At 39.6% G+C, this 13368-nt stretch overlaps 1 long non-coding RNA gene across 1 annotated transcript; it reads right to left on the bottom strand.

Moving 5' to 3' along the window:
* Nucleotides 1-8241: 8241 nt before the first annotated feature.
* LOC142058007 (uncharacterized) lies at nt 8242-11405 on the bottom strand. Its single transcript, XR_012660838.1, has 3 exons — nt 11316-11405; nt 10219-10311; nt 8242-8369 (listed from the first exon to the last, which is right to left on the bottom strand). It is a non-coding gene; the product is annotated as an uncharacterized LOC142058007 (long non-coding RNA).
* Between the last annotated feature and the right edge of the window lie 1963 nt (nt 11406-13368).

Genomic DNA, 13368 nt, shown 5'->3' on the forward strand with positions numbered 1-13368 from the left:
ATTTCATCTCTTACTGTTAATTAAAATTTTATAGTGTCTGCATTTTCTTTCTTATGCAGGGATGAAACAACTAGGATATTCCTAGCGTCATTAGGCATTGCCAAAATAGCTGCAAATAATGATGTTGTTCTTCAGCATTTAACAGCCATTAATTTATAACATCTAGCTATAAAGTTACAGCAGGATAAACTTCCCTAGGTCACCTACATATCTAGCTCTGGTATAACACCAGGTCTGACAAGTCTATATACGACCAATGTAAAATAACTTTTTGGAGGCACTTCCAATAATCTCAGTTATCTGGTCATGGGGTCACACGCCATGTTTTCACTTCTATATCACGTGTGTGTGGAAACCTATTACAGTCGCATGTGCCAGAGTACTCACATATTTGGACAAACTTCATGTCAGAATTAGACATATCACTATAGCCATTCACTGGCTGTAATGTTAACCTGTCTCATGAGGCACTTGACAAAGCAAATTCCATACACAGATTGCAACGGATGTGTGTCATGCTTCCTGGCACATGTGTACCGAGTAATGGTCATGTCCTCGACTCTCTCTTATTAGCCAGTAATACAGTATTGACGATAATATTATCGACTCAACCACAGTGATCACAGAGTCGACAGAAAGAACAGCCATACAGACAGACATTTATAGCTAAATATTGTATTTTTCATGATCCTTAACATTCAGGAAACTGTCAGGAAGCCAAAATAAGTGTTATTCACTAACATTGCTATAAAGTCGATGCCCCAGAGTGTATCAGTCCATGCTGAGAATAGTGTTTATACACAATGGCAAACAATGCTCAAAAGAATGAAAGACAAATGATAGAGGAAAGGCAAGGGCAAAACCCAAAGACTTAAAAATGTTTTCTACCTTGTTTGGAAGCATTCAGAACCTTAGGAGAACAGCTGCAGTATTTGCTGTGGTACTGGCATACACCAGCCTAGCAACAGCTTCCTAGCTGATGCAGGATCTCACTCCACAGGTTCTTACCGGCCCTCAGAAGGGCTACTACCCCACCCCAGCCTATACAGACCACGTGCACAAATTCTGCTTCCCCCCAGTTGTGCTTAGTCAGAGCTTTATTTTCCCACAGAACACCAAACCTTTTAGGATGAGGCAGCTTCACTGTACCACAGTAACCTGCTGACTCTCTCTCGAGGCTGGCTGTATGGAAATACTGCAACAACACTACTTAAACTGCTCCAGGATGTCTATCAAACGTGTAGCAAGTCAATGCACTGCAAAATGAGGAATGCTCAGGGGAAAGAGGAATAGCAGCTTTCCTACTGCTGTGTGAACAGCTGCTGTTTGACACACCTCGTGTAATGGGGGTGCATGTGAACACTGATGAGGCACTGCATACGTGGCACAGTTTCAAACAGATCACGTCCTACGATATGGCACTATCGCAAGGTATCTCGCCTCACAGGGTGATCAACAAGTGCACGACGCCTTGCATACATAACTGCCTGGAATAGTTGCCAGATTGCCCAGCGTAACATCTGAACTGCATGGTAGCGAAGCCAATGACTTTCTATTTATAAAACTAGAAATAGAGATCTGCTTTCTTTCCTTACCCCTAGCATAAAGTCTCTGGAAGAGGGAGCACCCCTTTCTGTTCACAACATATTGGCAAGACAGACACAGCGTAGCGCAGTGTTGCAGACACAGATGCTCACAAAGACAAAACCTGCAATTTTCCATGAGGAGGAGGTTTAAACTTATTCATTTGCAGATCATGTTCCCAGAGCAGCCCCTGCCGAGGTGGCCCATCATGGCAAGGTGCCATGCCTACCGACCTAGGCACCTCTTGGTGCAGTAACATGCTCCTGAGCAAGAAAACGCAACTGCAAGAAAAAGGAAGGAAAAAGTGAGACAAGGACAGGACAACAGAGGATAAGAATCAAGCTGACACATACTATGAGAAGTGCAATGTGGCAGTGGAACTTTGCCGCTGTATTTTGCTAACCCTCAGTGAGGAGTGAATCAAAAACTTTGTGACGGTTCAGGTGCTTTGAACTGGAGCACGCCTTTGAGATGATCAGCAGTGTCCATTCCTGTCTGCTGTGGAGCTGGTACACACTGCCCGGCTGCTCTCAATTAATTGTTTCTACCACGGTGTCCTACCAGGCCTCCTGGGCTCACCGTTGGCTAGCTCTTGGGTGTGCAGCTACCTTGGATGCCTCCTGTGAAAGGAGAAAAACCAGCATTCCCTATGATGTGTGAGCATATCTGTCACCATGTACACAGTATTCCAGTCAGAAACAGAAATCCTAGGCTGAAGGTGAATGAGAGAAGGCAAGCTTGTGTTAAGTTCTCCTGTTTCTGTCCGTGTTTTGAGACCGCCCTACACCAGAAGGTCAGTAGTACCACCCCTGTCTTATGCTGTATACTCTGTAATGCTTGGAGCATTCTCCCTCCCCTCCTTGCTAGGGTGCCACATGTGGCCTAGGGTGAGAGGCCCATGGAGAGTTGTCTTCTGCAATTAGGAACCTTCAGAAAGGGGTTGGATAGGAAATGCATGTGAAAGCATCAATAGGAAAAGACAGGGGGTGGAACAACTATCCTTTCACCAAGATGACGTCACATAATTTATATAAACTGCATTCCAGCATGTTGTTGATGTTGTTTCCATAGGAAGTATGGGTGGAATGGGGTTTGTAGCCAGGGAGCACTACTTCTGATCTGCACAGAAAAGATTCCAAGGGGGCGCATACATGCATGGGAATGTACAGATGCTTGTTAGGGCCATTTCTTGCCAGGAGACACATGCGTCCTACTGTGTTTGATGCAGTCACATGCTCTCTTTCACATATATTCTGCTTTCATTTTCTGAAATTTAAAATATCCCTGCTCACCACTACTGACAGAATTCAGGAGTGTCAAGCCGCCCTAAGACCTGCTAGCAGTGTGTTAGGGTGATGGTGCTAGAAGTGACACTTCCCATCTAGGCCATCTCCAGGCATAACAGAGCTATGCCCAAGTCTTCTCATGAACCCAAGCCAAAATGCTATAAACCCTCGATGGTTTTGTGTTCAGACTTACTGGGGTTGTTTTTCAGGTTATCCTGAGCAGTGACAAGGTTGCTGGGCAACCCTCCAGAAAGCCATACTGCTTAGGCTAGGTGTGGTATACTCTAGCACGGAATAAGGCAGGGTATGATGCATACGAGAGTATGACGCCTTCTGGAATGGCACTGGAGGACAGACAGGCAGAGGTAGCCAGTCTTTGTGCAGTGCCCTCCATGCTGTCTTTACAATTGTCTTGTAACTAATTTCAAGCATACCAGGGCTTCATCAGCAAGAGACCTAGCATATTCAATCCAGAGAGACCTCAGGAGAGAACAAAGTATACAACTTAGACCATGGTGTGAGTTGGTTTTGCTCACATGGTCTCACTCCAGGGAGTGAGAGAGCTTTGCAAAACGACGGTGCAGATGCATGCAGGGAACCCTCAGCACAACAAAGGACTAGAGCAGTCATCTGGCACACACGGCTCTTTTCAAGTCTTGTCTAACTCTAGCATTTGAACTTGATTCTTCCCATATTCCATGAAACCATTTTAGCCACCAACTACTTGCTGTTCCGGTTCGGTAAGTGAATCAATAATAACATATTGAGCCAGCATAGCAGCAAAGGGCAAGCGAGTGAGACAGACAGAGTGCCGCAGTACTACTGCCATAGTGCTTATCTGGAAGGTAGGAGAGAAAAGTTCAGACACATTTGTGGGAGAAACTACAATGAATCAGTACTTCCAGCAACAAAATAATTACTAAAAGAATGCCAAAGGTGTTAGAATAAGGGGGGGAAAACCCACAACAAACAATGTCTTCAGTTGCAGAATTCTCTCTTCACTGAGAACATCCTATCTTTTTACTTTGTGACCCCTGATTTTCTTTTCTCTGGTTTCTCTGATACACTCAAGAGATTTGAGCCATTCCCAGTAGATACTAAAAACTTTGCCTACCTGCACATAAACCTAGAAGATAATCTTATAGATTTTTCAGTTTGAGCCATACTTCATATTGTTTGAATACCTCAAAGCCAATATAATGCTAATTTAGTAAATAAATGAGTGATTGCCCAAAATTAGGCAGAAGTTTTAATAAAATTACATCTAAAATTTATAAGGCAAATGTGAAAACTGCTATATAACTTGCCTAGCATGTCCATTAATATTGGCATTTTTATGAAAAACAAAGCAGAAAACAAAGCTTTGTAACACTAGTAGGCCACTGAAACATGAAAGTTTGAGAGAGGTAAAATCTTTGTTTCTCTCTCAAAGACTCTGTAACACAGTTTCAAAGAAACCTTTTTACTCTACATAACATCATAACAGCACAGTAACTAGTATTCTAGTACTCACCACCAAATTATATTGCCCATATTAAAAATTTTAAGAAAAATCCTTAGACTCATAGAATCATTTAGGTTGGAAAAGACCCTTCAGACCATTGTGTCCAACCATAAACGTAGCTGGAGCAGGTATTTGTAGTTTCACACTAGTTGCTCGAGTGAGTGTACTAATGAATGGAATTTCTGAGTTTATATGATGGTCAAAAAGTACCTCACGTAATGCACTGTTCATGCCTTTTCAGTCTGCTTGTTCCTATTTTTAATGCAAATGAACCATCTCGCCATTCTCGTGAAGATGCTGAATGACCATACCCCAGTGTTTTTGCTACAGCAGCAAAGCATGCATACATCCAACCCAAAAAGTAAAATCATGTGAAAAGCGGTAGGGAAACAATCACAATATAAGGTTCCAAAATTCATCATCAGTTCCATACATGCACATGTAGCTGAGTTGTTAATTAGCACTATTGGCTCACGAACCACCAAGTCAACGCACAGCCTTAATAAACATAACACCGTCCACCTTCTTATATACCTAATTCCAGTTATGACACAGGGTTCCTTGTTATCATATAACCCAGGAATATTTTTCCAACAAGGAGACCGCTGACACAGGCCAATTTGTTATTGCCGCTCAGGATGAAGCATATGCTGTAAGCAATGGGTAGGTAATTACCCGCTCCCTTTTTTTCCACCTACGTCATTGGGAAGGCATACCTGTGACACATCATCTGTAATGGAAATATTGCAGTGCTGTATAATGTTCTTTGCAGAGCACATCTCAGTAACTGGTCATGAGAAAAAATATAAGAATAGTCTGTATGATTCAGTGAAAGAGGGGCTAGTACCAGGGTTAGGAATCATGGGATCCATCAGTGCTCAATGAAATGATGAATCAGAGATGTATCAGATGCTGACAAAAGAATTAAATTAAATGAAGAATGGTGGGTGGATGTCATAGGATAAGTCATTAGAACTCAGTCACAACAAAAGCCTCGTCATTGAAATGTATTAAAATACAGAGGGAAAGACTGCGTTCTGTCTCCAATCCATTGGAATACATTTGGCAGTTAACTTTCAGGTACAATGGAGCCTTTTGTGAACAGGTTATATTGGTTACAATCCCTATGACAGGCGATCAGAAAAAGGAGCAAAAACATCAATACGGAAGAAGACGGTGAAAAGCCTCTGGAATCTGCCATGCAGGCAGAAAATTAAGGTACCTCAACCTTCTGTATCTCGAAACCTATTTTCAGATTTTAGGAAAATATATGAATAAGAATACCGAACAGAAGAGGTATTAGCACACTGTAAAAACAAATAAAGAGACCCCCTCCCATACTAATAACAAAATAAAATAAAATAAAATAAAAACCTGTTAACCTCCTCAACCAAATACTATGACAACCAGAGCACTATTGAAAAATAGCTTTTTTCACTGTTGGTCAATCGCAAGTAGTTGGTGGTCAAAACTTGGCCTAATTTACATTTATCAAACATTTTTAGACTAGAAGTATTGAAAAAATGAAGGCAGCATATTCAGTGAAAATGTGTATTCCTCTTAAAATTGTTTAGAAGCCCACATTGTGGATCAAGACCCAACTGTGGTGTTCAAACACAGAAGAAACGCTGCTCTTAGCCCAACAAAAATAAGGAATGCGCATAAACAAAGCTGGATAGGAATGCTGATAGATCACTGTCGACCTTTTTAGAAGGTTTTAGCCTGTTTCTAACTGTGATGGTTTGTAAGATATGATCTGTATTTCATTTTTATCCCTACATGATAAGGTTCTTGGCAACGTAAATGGCTTCTAAACCTCTTACAAATATCTGGTAAATGGCCAGGCAGGGTGCAGGGGGGAATCAGTAGCTAGAAAGAACTATTTCAATATAATTAACCTGGGAACTCACGATCAACCTCCAGAAAAAAACCCAACAAACTAATTCTCTGTTACAGTTTCCAGATAAGTTTCACAACCTCTTTGTTGTCAGGAAACAGCCAAGTTCTGTGCTGATACGTCAGAATAACTATTCTCTCTTCTAGCAACTTTTGTAAAGCAGGCGCACATTTAAAAAACATAGTTCTCCATACATGTAAAAACCAGAACTTTTAGGATGTCTAAAAGTGATCCCAATGCCTGACTAAATGCTGTAAAGACTACTGTAGTCACACAATTAATTTGCCTTTTTTAGTATATTAGATGCTTCCGTAATTTCAGCTTACCTATTTGAGGCAATGGGTTTTCTATGAAGAGAAAACCTTAGAAAAATGAGGTCAAACGTAGCAAAGAGAACTTCAGCTTTAAGAATAGTCATACCTAAATGCATGGAAAAAATTCTGCTCCGTTTATTTTCCACGCATCTACCTGCGGTCAAAACAGTCATCCAGGCCTTTCATTCTACTTCAGCAGAAATCAGAAGTAGCCCCTGGCAATTGTGTAAGTCTTAAACAAAATAATGGTCATCGTTGCAACCTATAATGATACATAACTAGTCAGTGTGAAAAACTGATTTTTATCAGAATGACTGGAACAACAACAACTCAAATGCTGCCATTACACGAGGCAGCTGGGGCAAAGGGCGTCAGCAAGCTGCTGGCCATATGGCAGGCCCCGTGGTGGACCAATTATTCCAGGCTAGAAGAGCTGTTTTGTATTTATCTAATATGCTACTAACAGTGCTGTATTTCACGCTGACTGTGTCCCTTGATTCTTCGAATCTCATAAGACCCCAGAATTTTTTGTAGTCTTTCTTATTGTCAAAATTAAGATATGTAAGCAGATGGTATGCAGACTTTTTGCCAGCATTCCATCCTTAGATGCCCCCTATTATGATGTAAAATATACTGAGAATGAAAAATATACTGAGAATGACAGCCACTTAAAGTGAAAAAAAAAAGCCTAAAATATTCACACCAAAATAAAAACAGGTTTTCAAAGGTACCGAGAACCTACAACTCCTATCAATTCAAACAATACTAATCAGTGTGCTAGTACCCTAGGATTAATTAATTATTCCCTTGGTTGTGTTCGTGACCATCTCAAGGGGCAAACCTCAAGTCTTACATCTATTGCTGTTATCCCTCTTAAACAGGGCAACTAAAGAGACTGCCACACTTCTTCTTCTATAATAAAGCAGATTTTTAAAACTGCATTTATTTCACTATTCATTGAAATGATCTTTAAAAATCTGAGTTATGTTCAGCAACTATTAATCAGCTAGCTTAAAGACAATGAAAATGAATCAGTGATGAGCTTGCTTCCATTAAATACTTGAAAATGTATTTGTATTTTCAGGATGAAAAAAAGTGAAAGAGAAAACATATTAAGCTACACGCCATGTTAAACTTAAAAAATATTATTATCTTACTGGGATCCTGGCAGGCAGTCTCTGGGATCTCTGGGAATTTGCAACAATTACCTCGAGGTGGTTCCATGGGAAACTGACCCATCAAGTCAGCACACTGGATTATTATATATGTAAAATGCTACTGATACTCTAGCATACAAATATCACGTGTACCTATTACGATTGTCACATGCATTGTAATAGTCTTTGATGTATCTCTGCTTGCAGAGCGTCACATCTTTCAAAACTTACTTGAATAGAATAGATAGATAGAAATAGAAAATATCAATCCAGCCTTTCTTTAGGTACCTAAACACTGCCTAGAAGCCTAACTTAAATCTCTCAGGTTTAACAGTTTTGACGTAGTGACTACATCATGCATGGAGAATTTCTAGCTACTTGCCTACTGATTTCAAAGATTGTGACATTTTCTGTTTTCATACCTTACAAATGCAACATACCTTCTTTGTCCTTCCTTGTTTCCCAGGGTCTGCGTTTGCTGTGGTTACAGCAAATCCATCTCGTTTGTTGCCATTCCACTGGCTGGTTGGTTTGGGTTTTTTCTCCATAAGCTCCCTACGATCACAGTATCGTCTCTTCCAGTCGTAACAGTGACACTGCATTCACAGGAGAATTCAGAAATCACCGCTGTAAAGAACAACGTGTGATCAGAGGACAAATTTTAACATTGTTTTAGTACCAAAACGAACTGAAAGTTGAAGTATGAACTGTGCCTAAACTCGTCATTACTGGTGTTATTCACCTCGCAACCTAAACGTCAGTCATGCACTCAAAATGCCACTAATTAGGGTTTTTCTTTCAAAACGGAATGCCCAGATGATAAAGCAGTGTTGACAGTGTTACACATATATGCAATCTCTTTTGTTCACTTCACATTCTGTAGACCTCTAACAAAGCATGCCTCAGTTACACCTTCCCACTTGCAGCGTGGAATTCTGTGTTTTAATCTGAAATATTACGCTGATATTTTTCAGCACAGCATCAAACTCTTCTTTCTTCTGCTTACAGATCACAGAACCTATATAATGGGCAAACAAATTCTGCTCATGCATCCAAAGTAGCAGCTTCAGTTTAGTTCATTTTATTGACATATTAATGAATTGTATGAATAATCTCTGTATATCAGTCTAGAGCTGTATTGATGCATTTAGCTACGGACATATATCCAAAATATTCAAAAGCACGTATTTGATTTTTACTGGCAATAAAATAATAACCTGATTTTCCAGTCCTGCTGCCAGCCAACACCTTTAATTGCCTTTAAGTTTCTGAAAATTCAATTGGTTTGAAAAACTAGTTCATTTAGGATTCACTTCTTTCTACAGAATTAGAACATATAAAATGACATCTATTGTATCAAGGTATCTCTTGGATCAAGCAGCTGTATTTATACAGGCAAACATCCAGCACGCCAATTAAGCACTTGACTAATTTAAAGCACATGTGACTAAGTCTCACCGGATGGTTGACCCACTTAAAAGATTAAGAGCTTCTGATTCTAACAACAGAAAAAATATTGCTGTGTCTAGCTTTAAATATTTTCTTACGCAGAATGAAGCATTAACGGGCAAAATCATGTTTCAAAAGAGAGGCTTTATTAACTGCTATTAGGTAAATGCTTCAGACAACGCTGCTACTAATACAGAGAACATGCAGAAAAACATTTGTAAGCTCACTTACTGGTGCTCTAACTTGAAAGAAAATCAACTAAAAGCAAATGCATTAACAAAAGAAAACTGTATTTCTAGAATGTGAAATAATTTCACAATATAGTTTCTAGAAATAAAAATACAAAACTGAGATATCCAGAATGCTAAATACATGTTTGAGTACCTCACCACCTGACAAGTGCTGTATTTCTTATTCTGTTACTGTTCTTTCAGTTATTTCAGAAGTGTAGCGCAGCTATCTTTCCAGCACTAAATATGAAGCACAACTTCTTGATGACGATCAGGACTACTCTTTATGAAAGTTAATAAATTATTGTAAAACATGAATATAGCTGAATGAAATTCTCTTTTTGGTAAAAACACCACAGAATTTATTTTACTCTAGGATTGGTTTATCCAGTGACATTCACTAGCCACATACACGATTAAAGTTTGAAGAAATGTTCGCTCCAGAGTCACCGAAGTCTTTATTGCCCATGTAGAATGAAAGAAGCAGAAGAAAAGAAAAACATGTTCTTTGAGACACACAAACTATTACTGTTCTAACACACTTTTCTATCTCTGAGGTTAGTCTTTTTCTCTAGCAGTTTAAATTAAGACCTTGCCCTAATAACTACAGCAGAGGGTGGCGGAAAATTTCACACACAAAAAAGAGGTTTCCTATCTGCCTTTTCCTGATTTTCTTCTACGTGTGTTTCCTCAGAAGTCCATGTTTTGTCTCCGCTGTGCATCTCAGTATCTCACTCTGGCACAATATACATGTGTTATTTCCCATAAAAGACAGCTTTTACTTCCTGCCTGCTTACCTTTTCCAAGTGTATTGTTCCCTCAGTCATCCCTTAAAGTCCACCTCCTCTGAAGATTTCAGTGTTTTCAGTGTCTTCCATTAGATCTGATGACTGACAATACAAAATTAAAAACACTACATATAACACAAGTTATTAAATGACAAACTTATTGTCATGATAGCTTAACCAGTAACACATTTTCAGACATAACTTAGAGTAAATAGAAAGATCTCAGTTTATTATTATCTATCTCATAGTCCATCTCTTCTTCTCACCATATACTATGTTTAACGTCTCAGCACCTGTCACCCAGACGTTGGCTGGCCTTTAGTAGCGTGGACTTTGTGTCCATCTAATTGCAAGTTTGCTGTACAGAATCACGGAGTGGTTTGGGTTCAAGGGACCTTTAGAGCCCATCTAGTCCAACCCCCCTGCAGTGAGCAGGGACATCTTCAACCACACCAGGTTGCTCAGAGCCCCGTCCAGCCTGGCCTTGAGTGTTTCCAGGGATGGGGCATCGACCACCTCTCTGGGCAGCCTGGGCCAGTGCTTCACCACCCTCACAGTAAAAAATTTTCTTCCTTGTATCAAGTCTAAACCTCCCCTCCTTTAGTTTAAAACCATCACCCCTTGTCCTATCGCAACAGGCCTTGCTAAAGAGACTGTCCCCATCTTTCCCATAGTCCCCCTTTAAGCGCTGTAAGGCCACAATAAGGTCTCCCCGCAGCCTTCTCTTCCCCAGGCTGAACAACCCCAGCTCTCTCAGCCTGTCCTCGTAGGAGAGGTGCTCCAGCCCTCGGAGTGTTTTTGTGGCCTCCTCTGGCCCCACTCCAACAGCTCCATGTCCTTCTTGTGCTGAGGGCTCCAGAGCTGGATGCAGGACTCCAGGTGGAGTGCTGGGATATAATGGAGTACTGGGATATAATACAATGCAATAATACAATATACACCCAGAAATGTTTTGGGTGTATATTGCCCCTTCGGAATCAAGACAGACAAAATGTTCCATCTACTGTATTACAATGGACATTAACCTGTTGTTTCCATTAATATTTCTCTGTTTTTCTAAAATATAATAGCAACCTTTTTCTTCTGACTGTACTTCCCATACCTACCCCTCAATATCTGTCATGGAAGCAAACAGTTAAGTAGTAGGGCATGTTCCTCTTTCAGTGCTTCTTCTGTGCCCTGATGCTTATATCAGACGTGACAGCAAAATGACCAGCGGAAGAGTCATCTGTAGAGGTTCCCGAGGTACTGTAAATATCCCAAGGTTGGATATTTGTAACAAAGACAATTATTATTTCAAGCCTTGAGAACAGTTTCATTATATCACTCATTGGAGTACATGCCGAAGATGAGTTTGTTTCATGACTGAAAATACATTCGGTAATATCAATTATATTTTTATGACATGAGCATTACATAAAACAGTGTCTTTTATTTTTTTCTTTCCGATGTCATTCCTTGCAGCACAGGTAGAAAACGTAACCAAGCCTCATCTCTAGATACATAATTTGGATACTCTGGAAGATATAAATTTGAACATCTTTAGTAGAAAGGGAAAAAAAATTAAGTGTCCCAGTTCTGTGATAAATGTTCTCACCAATAATCAATTTAATTAAAAACATGGTCTCTCTGTCTTGGGTTTCTCTTTTCTGCTCTTTTGGAATAAAAGTCATTGCGGCCCCCATGCTCTGTGTGGAATTTACATGCTTTGGCTGTGTGGTAGAGGCACTCTGAGTATACCTACATCATACAAATCTTGTAGAGAACATGGGAATATTTATGAATCTGATTTAATCATAAGGAAGAGGTAGGTACCAAGACAGCCAGCCGAGATGGCTGATACATGGCAGCATGAAAGCTTTAGGCGCTCATGTAACTTAATTAGCAAAGCAACAGACGTTATTGACCTTCTACCTGACTAATTCTAGATCATTCCCTTGGGTGTAAACGACTGAACTATGCGTAAATTTTATACACAGCACGATTCTGTGTGTGCACGTGCGAGTGAAACCGACCTTGTAGTTTGTGTTTAAACACACTTTAAGTACAGAAAACAAAACACAAATGCTAAGTATTATGACTTTTAATCTCTCAAAATCTTAATTAAGGGTGAAGTGTGGTTTGAATTATGCCTCAGAAGGACATGCAGCAACATAGAACCAGTCTCCCCAGGTAAATAAAGATGATTAATTTGGAATTGTTTGAAGTTTGTTTACTCAATGCATATATAACAGGAGGCTTATGCAGGCAAATAAGATGCCGCAGGAATCAAATATCAAAATAGAAGGGGGGGAAAAGAAATAAATTAAGATACCCACAACAAGATACCTGTGGAATTTAAACCAGTATGCACTGCTTTCTTTGCTGAAAAGGCCAAAGATTAAGGTGAGATGAGAGAAAAAATTTGTATCTGTTTCACATTTAACCTAGCTTTGTATATGCCCTTTCTTATCAAATGCAGTTTGCTTGGTGTTACTAAAGCTAAAGTGCAAACATTTCTGAAAATACATGCCATCGATGTTACCACCCGCTCTTTCTTGGAATTTTTTTTGCATATCTTCTTAGCCAATATTTAATCTCCTCTTGTTGTTTTAGGCACACATACACATGTATACATACACATATACCTTTTCCTCTAGCATTACAGTCATAAGGGTTTCTGGGAAATGAAAGAGACGCAGTTTTTGCAAGTTACTCTTATTTTCAAACAGATTTGTGGCAAGCAAGTTTATCTACACACATCTATTGACAGGAAGTGTTAATCTTTAAAGGAAAAGCAAACAGTAACTCTTCATGAAAATGTCCACATTTCCATCATTTTGCTGGTTAAGCAAACTGAAATATCAGTTACTTGGTTTAAAAAAATGTGTGTATGCACTCCTTATATTAAGTGCATAGGACTTGTCCATCAGTCTTTTCTTACAAAAAGACTAGTTTGTTTTAGAAGTAATCTTAAAAAATAAAAGCCATATGAAAGAACACCACATAAGCCTGAATGAGTACCTGAAAAGATCATTAAACATTCTCCGAAACAGCTGATGGTGAGGCCTACAAACTCAGTTTGCAGAATGGGAGCTAGCATCTTGAAAACAAAGCTTTCTGTGGGTTAAGACGTTGTTGTGAAGCTCAGATGCTTTTCTTCTTTAGCTGGTATTATAG

This window comes from Phalacrocorax aristotelis, chromosome 5, assembly GCF_949628215.1.
Source record: "Phalacrocorax aristotelis chromosome 5, bGulAri2.1, whole genome shotgun sequence".
Lineage (NCBI taxonomy): Eukaryota > Metazoa > Chordata > Aves > Suliformes > Phalacrocoracidae > Phalacrocorax > Phalacrocorax aristotelis.